Source organism: Cebus imitator, unplaced genomic scaffold, assembly GCF_001604975.1.
Source record: "Cebus imitator isolate Cc_AM_T3 unplaced genomic scaffold, Cebus_imitator-1.0 Scaffold19, whole genome shotgun sequence".
NCBI lineage: Eukaryota > Metazoa > Chordata > Mammalia > Primates > Cebidae > Cebus > Cebus imitator.
In genome coordinates, this window is record NW_016107334.1 from 7,644,289 (window position 1) to 7,652,528 (window position 8,240).

Sequence of the window (8,240 nt, forward strand, 5' to 3'; positions counted from 1 at the left end):
GTGTGTGTGTTGGTGGGGGGGGGAGTTAGGGCAAAGGGATTATTCTATATGATACTGTAATAGAAGATACATATCACTGTATATTTGTTAAAATCCATAGAATGAACAACTCAAAGAGTGAACCCTAATGTAAACTATGGGATTCAGTAGACCATGATGTATCAATATCAACTCATTAATTCTGACAAATGTACCACACTATTGCAAGATGATAACAATAGGGGAAACTGAGGGAGCAGGAATGGGGAGGAAGGGTTATAGGGGAACTCTATTTTTTGTGCAATCTTTCCTAAATGTAAAACAGCTCCAAAAAATAAAGTTGTAAAAAAGTAAAATAGGCTAAACAATGATCCATGCTTTGGAATAAATAAGTGAGGCTGTGCATATCTGAGGTAAGAGGGACATGATAGACCGATGGAGCCTTGGAAGCAGAGACACGAGGACTCTGACAGGATTTGAGAATGAGCACGATGCCAGGGTTGCTGGGATGGGTTTGCTGTGTGGATTTAAAAAACCCAAATCCAGAAGAATGACATGGCTTGCTCGAGGTCACACAACTACCCACTTTTGGATTGATCAGATAGAAACTCAACTGTTCTCTTGACAATGAGCAGTCCCATGTCCTGCAAAGGAGGCCCTCCATTCAGTTTTGAGGCTGCAGTGTGCACTGTTATCACAGGACAGCCAAGAAACCAGGCAGCAGGATCTTCATAGGTGTTGTGATTCCCTGCAAATTCTCCTTACACTTTAGCATGAGTATCTGGCTTCTCCCCTCAACCTGCAGACAATGTGTGGTTTCACTTTATTTCTGAACCAAACTCAGGATTGCAATCCCAATCTCCTGCTATTAAACCAAAGGAGATAAATCATTTTAAACTAGAAACTCCTTGGTAACCAAAAAAAAGGGGTAAAAATTTTAGCTCTTGGATGAAAATCACACAGCAGGGGCAATAATTGATTTCATTTACAACATGACTGGAGCCACAAGCAGATCTGAAACAAGACAGAGTTGGGAGAACCAATGCAGTCTTTTCAAAAGTTTCGCCTTTATGTCTTCCCTGTATTTCAGATGTGTCAGAGGCCCTTCCCTAACTACAGCAAGGGAAGCGCACCTTAGAAGAATTTGGATTGCAAATGTCCTGATGTGTGCCAAACTTTAAAAATACTCCTCATGTCCAAACAAAACACCAAAATGGGTCTTCCTACATGAAAATGGCATCTATCCCATTTCCATTTACATCCTAACTCTACTATCCTACCGAAGTGCTTAGAAGTGTATCTAGCCTCTTTTTCACTCTGGAAAATAATATTAATAGCTGTTTCCAAACACGGGTTGAGAAAGATTAACACAAGATGGTGCATGTAAAATGCCTAACACAGTAGCTGGCATAGAGTAAATGCTCATTAAAGGTTAGCCTAAAAATGAACCTACTGACAATGTTTCTCTTTACTGTCATCAACCAAGTAATAACAGAAGAGTAAGAAGTGCTTCTATGAAGCCATACAAAAGGCTTAATATTGTAGTTCTTCTTTATCTACAGTTTCTCTTTCCGCGGTTTCAGTTATCCGAGGTCAATAGTGGTCTGAAAATATTAAATAAAAAATTCTTGAAATAATTCGTAAGTGTTAAACACTGTATCCCAGTGCTTGTCATTCACCTCATTTCAAGTCATTACTCGGCATTTTGTCTTCTCATATCATCACAAGAAGAATAATGAGTACAACACAATAAGATGTTTTGAGAGAGAGAAAAAGAGACCACATTCATAACTTGTATTACAGCATATTGTTATAATTGTGCTACTTTGTTACTAGTGTTCTCATTAATCTTTTGCTGTGTCTAATTTGTAAATTAAATGTATCACAGATAGGTATGTATACATAGGAAAAAACACTATATGTAGGGCTTGATGTTATCCTTTGCAGATAAGTCGGGGAGGCTACTATGTAGCATTTTGATTCTCAAATTGCAGTCCTTGTAATTTTAGTGCCCCATAAAAATGTTAATAGTTATCCCATGGTCAAATATACTTCAGTAAAAATTAGCAAACACACACACACACACACACACACAAACTAGGCTTCTTTACTTTTTGCAGATTTGAAGAAGTCAGTATTGAAGAAATAAAATGGAATGACATGGCTTTGCCTGAATTTCAGAAAGTTTGCCAGCGTTAAGACAGGTGGCTGGAAGGTGGGAAGAAGACACAGGAAGAGAGAATGATGCAGGCCATGGGAAGGGCCACAGGGCTGTGAGAAACACTGAAAATGCTGAAGAGACAGGAGGTTGTTCAGGTGAAATGCCGGCGGTGTAAGAAAGGGAGAAGTCAAAGAGGTTCCATTGTCTTTGGAAGGCAGTGGTAAAATCTAAGATATAGGACAAGCAAGGAAAGAAGACAATGAAGAGAAAAAGAAGGAAGCAGAGGAAGAGGAAGAGTTGCCTTCAGTTCCTATTCTGTACCAGAGGCTATTAGGTCCCTATTTTACCAGTTGGCTGTTCCCTTGAGCTAGTGAAGAGTGAAGCTGGTTTTCAAATCATGCCATTTACTACAAGTCTCTGCCCCTGTGTTTGCTCATGATATGGCAGCTTCATCCCAGAACTACTGGGTTAACTATGAAAAAGGCTAATCCCTTTTATTGAACCACATTAACTTCAGAGAGTCTTAGCATTAGCCTGAAATTTTGCTCTGTTTACTGTCAAATGCCTTTTGAGTGTGATTCCCCGCTTGGAGTAGCAGAGACTAGCTCTGTTTTTTTAATACAAGTTACACCCCTGAACTGACATAACAGAAAAGGTACTGCACTCATGTCTTGCTACTCTTGAACCACCATTTCTGAGAATGTGTCATATAGTTGTATAGCACTCAAAAGTATCCAATAAAATAAAGAGCTAGTTCAGAACACTGATTTTTAGTGATTGAGTTGGTAGAATAATAAATTTTAAAATGTGCTAGAGGTAATGCGTGCTTTGTTGAACAAAGGGCCTGTGGGAGTTTCTGGTCCAGATTGCCTGTTCACCTTGAACCTGTGGAATGACCTACAATGTTATATGAGCAACAGGTCTGACCCACTGTGTATGGTGTTTGTGAAGATCAGTTAATCAAAAATTATATCAGGCTGGGTATGTGGCTAATGCCTATAATCCCAGCACTTTGGAAAGCAGAGGCAGGAGGACCACTTGAGGCCAGGAATTAGGGACCAGCTTGGTCAATCTAGCAAGACCCTGTTCCTATTTTTTAAAAATAAAATAATTAAAAATTGTCCAGGCCCGGTGGGTCATGCCTGTAGTCCCAGCATTTTGGGAGGCAGAGGCAGGTGGATTCACTTGAGGTCAGGAGTTCAAGATCAGCCTGGCCAACACGGCAAAACCCCATCTCTACTAAAAATAAAAAAAGCAGGCCGGGAGCAGTGGCTCGCACCTGTAATCCCAACATTTTGGGTGGCCGAGGCGGGCAGATCACCTGAGGTCGGAAGTTTGAGACCAGCTTGACCAACATGAAGAAATCCTGTACAAAATTAGCCAGGCATGGTGGAACATTCCTGTAATCCCAGCTACTTGGGAGGCTGAGGTAGGAGAATGACTCGAACCCAGGAGGCAAAGGTTAGGGTGAGCTGAGATCGTACCACTGCACTCCACGCTGGGCAACAAGAGCGAAACTCCATCTCAAAAAAAAAAAAAAAAAAAAAAAAAATTAGTGGTGCATGCTTGTAGTCCCAGCTACTGGAAAGGCTGAGGCAAGATAATTACTTGAACCCAGGAGGTGAAAGTTGCAATGAGTTGAGATCATACCACTGCACTCCAGCTTGGATGAGAGTGAGACTCCATCTCAAAAAGTAAGTAAAAATTATATCAATGAAGATACATCTGCATAATAAATATAAACACACCTCAAACAACCCTACAACAATTTAACTCTTTTGATTTTCCAATACATCCCCTAATCCTGTGATGTAGGAGTGCACACTAGTACTTAAGAGACAGGCCAGGATTCACATTCAGGCCTTGCACCCACTCTCTAAGAAGATTGTCTTGAGTGAATTTGCTTCATAAAGCTGAGTACCATTTTCCTTGTGGTGAAATGAGAATAATAACATCCAGTTCACGGGTACTATAGAAATAAATGTAAATCACCCGCCTAGCATTTCATAAACACAAGTTACGGCTCACCAGAACAGAAAGAATGAAAGAACGTTTAGCTTGCAATGGCCAATGAGGAAGGGGCTACTAATGACTCCAGAGCCAACTGATTTGCCCAACTTCATCAGGAGTAAAACTGGTAGAACCTGAATCCACGCCTCTTGTCTAGGGGGTCGGGCCACACCTGTTGCAACTTTCTGCAGCACCATTGGGGGAAAACAAACCATACACGTCAAAATACACTTGGCTGTGTCACAACACCAGGGTACTATGACACAAAGTAAATTTAAATGACACAGTGTGCTTTAGCGGAGAAGACCAGAGGCACTGGGGAGACCTCAGAGTAATTAGCAGCTAATGCAACACAGCCAGGCACAGAGTAACTAACCCCTATGGTCGTCGGCATTTATGCTCTCTCGTAGGGCAGCCCCTTTACGTAAATATAAAAGGATAACTACCACTGGGAAAAAAATGAAGCAGGTATTGTTTATTGCGGGGATGAGGAGGAGCAGGGCCTTGAATGTACAAAGCAGCCGGGCTACCTGCAGCCACTTCAGAGAGGGTCAGAGTGTGAAACGCGGGGACTACGACCCTCCAAAATCCTTCCATGCCCAGCACGCAACAGTAGCAAAGAGACACACGCAGCGGTGATGTTACCTGAGCTTATGTGTAGACGCTTTCCTTCGTCTCTTCTGGAAGCATGCACAAAAGGGGAGTGGCTTCAGCCGCAGCACGTGGAAAACGCTTTGCTTTGTGACAGGCCTTCCCGTTTCGCCCCCACTGGGCCAGACGCCGCGCTTAGCAGAGCGGGTTTGCCAGACGCGGCGCCGAGGCCCCGGCACCTGCGCAGTTGGATGCGGAAGTGGAGGGCGCAGCGCGGCTCATTGAAAAGGGGGCGCACTTGACAAACACCGTTACGAGAAACGCGAGAAGTGCAACGTGGCGAGAGCCAGGCAGCACCTGGTGTCAGCGGCTAATTGTGTTGGACGGTGGCATGATAGACCAGCGCGTTTAGGGCAACCCGAGCCGCGGCGCTTGCCTCGCGTCCTCGGACACCAGGCTTGGATTACAGGAGGGACCGGCGCGGTGGCGGCAGCTGCCAGGACTCACGTCCCACTCAGATGGACGCGTGCACAGATGACGAGCCTGTATCTTACCCTTGCAGGGCTGGGGCAGGGGTCACTTTTGCCGCTTACACAGCAATGCCTGGAATAAACAAGAAAAATGAATACAAAAGCTATATTGGATTTTAATGTGTTTGAAAAATATTTAAAAAGGAAGAAAGAGAGAGGAAAAGAGGGAAAGGGAAAAGGACAGTAAAAGAAGAAAAGGGGAAAATGAGTTTTGTATACAGCAATTTTTAAAAATTACATTCAGTTCTGTTTTCTATAAGACATGGTAATTTTCATAAATGTCCCCTTCCCACAATTATTACTATTTTGTAAAAATAATATTTCTTAAAATAATATTGTTACAAAATATTATTTACAAAATATTAATAGTGAGGAGGGGGACTTTATGAAAATTTTCGTGGGCTATAAAGATAAAATTCTATAATAGAAATTAATTCAAATCTCTGGGATGCTCTAATATTCCATTTATTCCAAACTCTATTATATATGCCATATAATAGGCATATGCCCCTCTTTATTCAAGGTTACTTACTGGAAAACTAGCATTCAGCCAAAAATTTATATTTACAGAGGTAGTTATCAGATTCACACACACACAAAACTGAATAAGATGGAATACTTCATCTAGTCTTTAATGAGTAACAGCTCATGGTCTGTGATAGACGTACTGTGATAAACTAACAAAAGTCAAAAACAATGTAAAAATAGATTAAATTTTACATGAAGAATAAATAATACAATCTATTTTGAATGGTCCTAATTTTCTAACTACTAGTATCCTGAAAAGGTTCTTGAAAAATCTATGAATACTGAGGAGTTTAGATTTGAATGTAATTCTAAGGATATACAGGTAAACCTAAAGCAGTTTCATTGAAAGTGATAGACATTGTGGTTAAAAGATGAGGGGTTAAGAAGCAAGGCCATTCAAGACTCTGTCTCATTTGCAATACTTGTAAGCTGTGTGACTTTAAGCTGCTAACCTAACCTCTCTGAGATTGTCTTCATCTGTAGATTATGAACAGTATGTCCGTTTTGTAAGGTTAGAAGCATAGACAAAGATGTATAAATCTCTGAGCACAGTGCCTTGCATACAGTCAATATCCAACTGTTTCATTTTTTAATTCATAGGAGTAGTAGTAGTATTTAGGAGAAAAGTAAATATCTTTGGCTTTTAAAATAGATATTAAAAAATACCTAAAACAAAGGACTAAGTGCATTAATATATTCTTCTAAGTTCCAGCAACAAATATAGACGACAGTATCTCTCTCATTTGCTTCAAGATAATGTACATTCCATAAGCAGACACAAGACTTCCCCAAAGTGGATCTATATGAGTGCTTATCCCCAGGGATATCATGTATGTGTAACTCGATGTGTCTGTTACTGTTGTAATTGGGAAAAAGGAAAGCCATCGTTGTGTAGAAAGGAGCTGAGACTGCAATGTCAATGAGGTAGGATCAGAATGACATTTCCAGCATAATGTTAGCCAATTACATGTTGGAAATATGTATGCACTGCTCTGAACCACCTGTCATGTGCCTAGGTTCCTAATAGGGAACAGGAGGCAGTCACCAAAAAGAATAGTGAAAATGAGGGGAAAAAATTGTAAATAAAAAGGTAAGATTGGCTGAAAACAGCAGCATTCAGAAAGAAAGTTCCAAGAAAACTGGCTGCTCAACAGTTTTACAGAGAATCGCCATGGTTGCTCATGCTCTCCATCCGGGTCCTTATTTCTGAGAAAATTTTACGGATGCCCTGCTGACAGCTTAATGAAGGAACACTACAAATCACTGCAGAGGCAACAAGGAGTGCGAAACCAGCCTCTTCCTGTGCTGCCACCAAAAAAAAAAAAAAAAAAAAGTCTATGTTCTCCCAATGAGGTTTTTCAAAAATGAATTATGCCATTAAGTGCCAAGAAGAAAATTAGCTATGAGCTTTTAAATTTAAAATGATCCCCTTTTTAATTGTAAAACGGTGGCACTTAACTGCTATTGATCCTGCTGAGACACATTAGGGAACAGGGTCACCATAACTGTTAATATTCACTGCTTAGTGAAAGAGCATCAAAGGACATTTTAATGTCACAGACTTTCTCAGGGAGTTTTTAAAGAAGGTTTGAATCAGCCAGCCTATGAATGAAAAGGACATGAGGTAGACAAATGTAGAAACAAATGTGATAGCAATTTTCTGCTAATCAAATCATAACTCAAGATTGATTTTTTTGGCAAAAGTTTATGTCATATAGATTTCCAAGGCTGGTCGACATTTAAAAGTCAGAGTATATGTTTTCTATAGACTTTTTAGATGATCATCCAATAGGGAATTTTTGTTTATTTTTTAACATAAGTGCAAGAGAGAGCTTTTCTTTTGGGACAGACCATTTCACTTTTTATTTTTTTATACTTCAGAAGTAAGGAATGTGAAATGTCAATGGCATTTTATTCAGAATGCAAAGTCTTTTCTACTTTTTAAAAAAACTTTTGGACAATAAACCACAAGTGAGTATTCAGGTTTTTAAAAGTAGAAATTACATTTTTAGAGCATACACAGTGGAGGTTTTCTATTTTTTGCTAGGATTTGAAAATACTGAATGTGTGGCATTTTCAACTTCTACAATGCTGAACTTTACCATATATGACCCAAGTTAGGGAGCTGAACAAAGGTGCTTGTTATTAAAATGCAAATCCCCCTGTTAGAAACAAAAGAAATGTTTAAAAGATAAATGTACATTTTATTGGACTTAAAAGAATCATGTGTTAATCTATATTTCTCACTAGATCAATTCTTTGCTGTTTTCCAATAACTATTGCTCACTTTGCCAAGTAATTGTTATTGAAACAGTATTATTCTGTTGATCCTTAATTCAAAAATTTTTCATAAATGCCTGCAAAAGTATTTTTTAGGGTGTAACTTTTGGCAAATACTATATTATAAAAATTGAGAAATAGGAAATTGCCAGTTAAACATG

General features: G+C 39.7%; 1 long non-coding RNA gene across 3 annotated transcripts in view; it reads right to left on the reverse strand.

The window, feature by feature from the left end:
• Positions 1-5,311, reverse strand: part of LOC108296003 — a 290,157-nt gene extending 284,846 nt beyond the window's left edge. The window contains exon 1 of one of the 3 annotated variants that reach the window (XR_005198352.1): positions 4,796-5,308. This is a non-coding gene — a long non-coding RNA (uncharacterized LOC108296003). Of the gene's footprint in view, positions 1-4,795 lie in introns of all 3 variants that reach the window. The other 2 variants (XR_005198351.1, XR_001821706.2) reach the window with 2 other exon arrangements.
• Between the last annotated feature and the right edge of the window lie 2,929 nt (positions 5,312-8,240).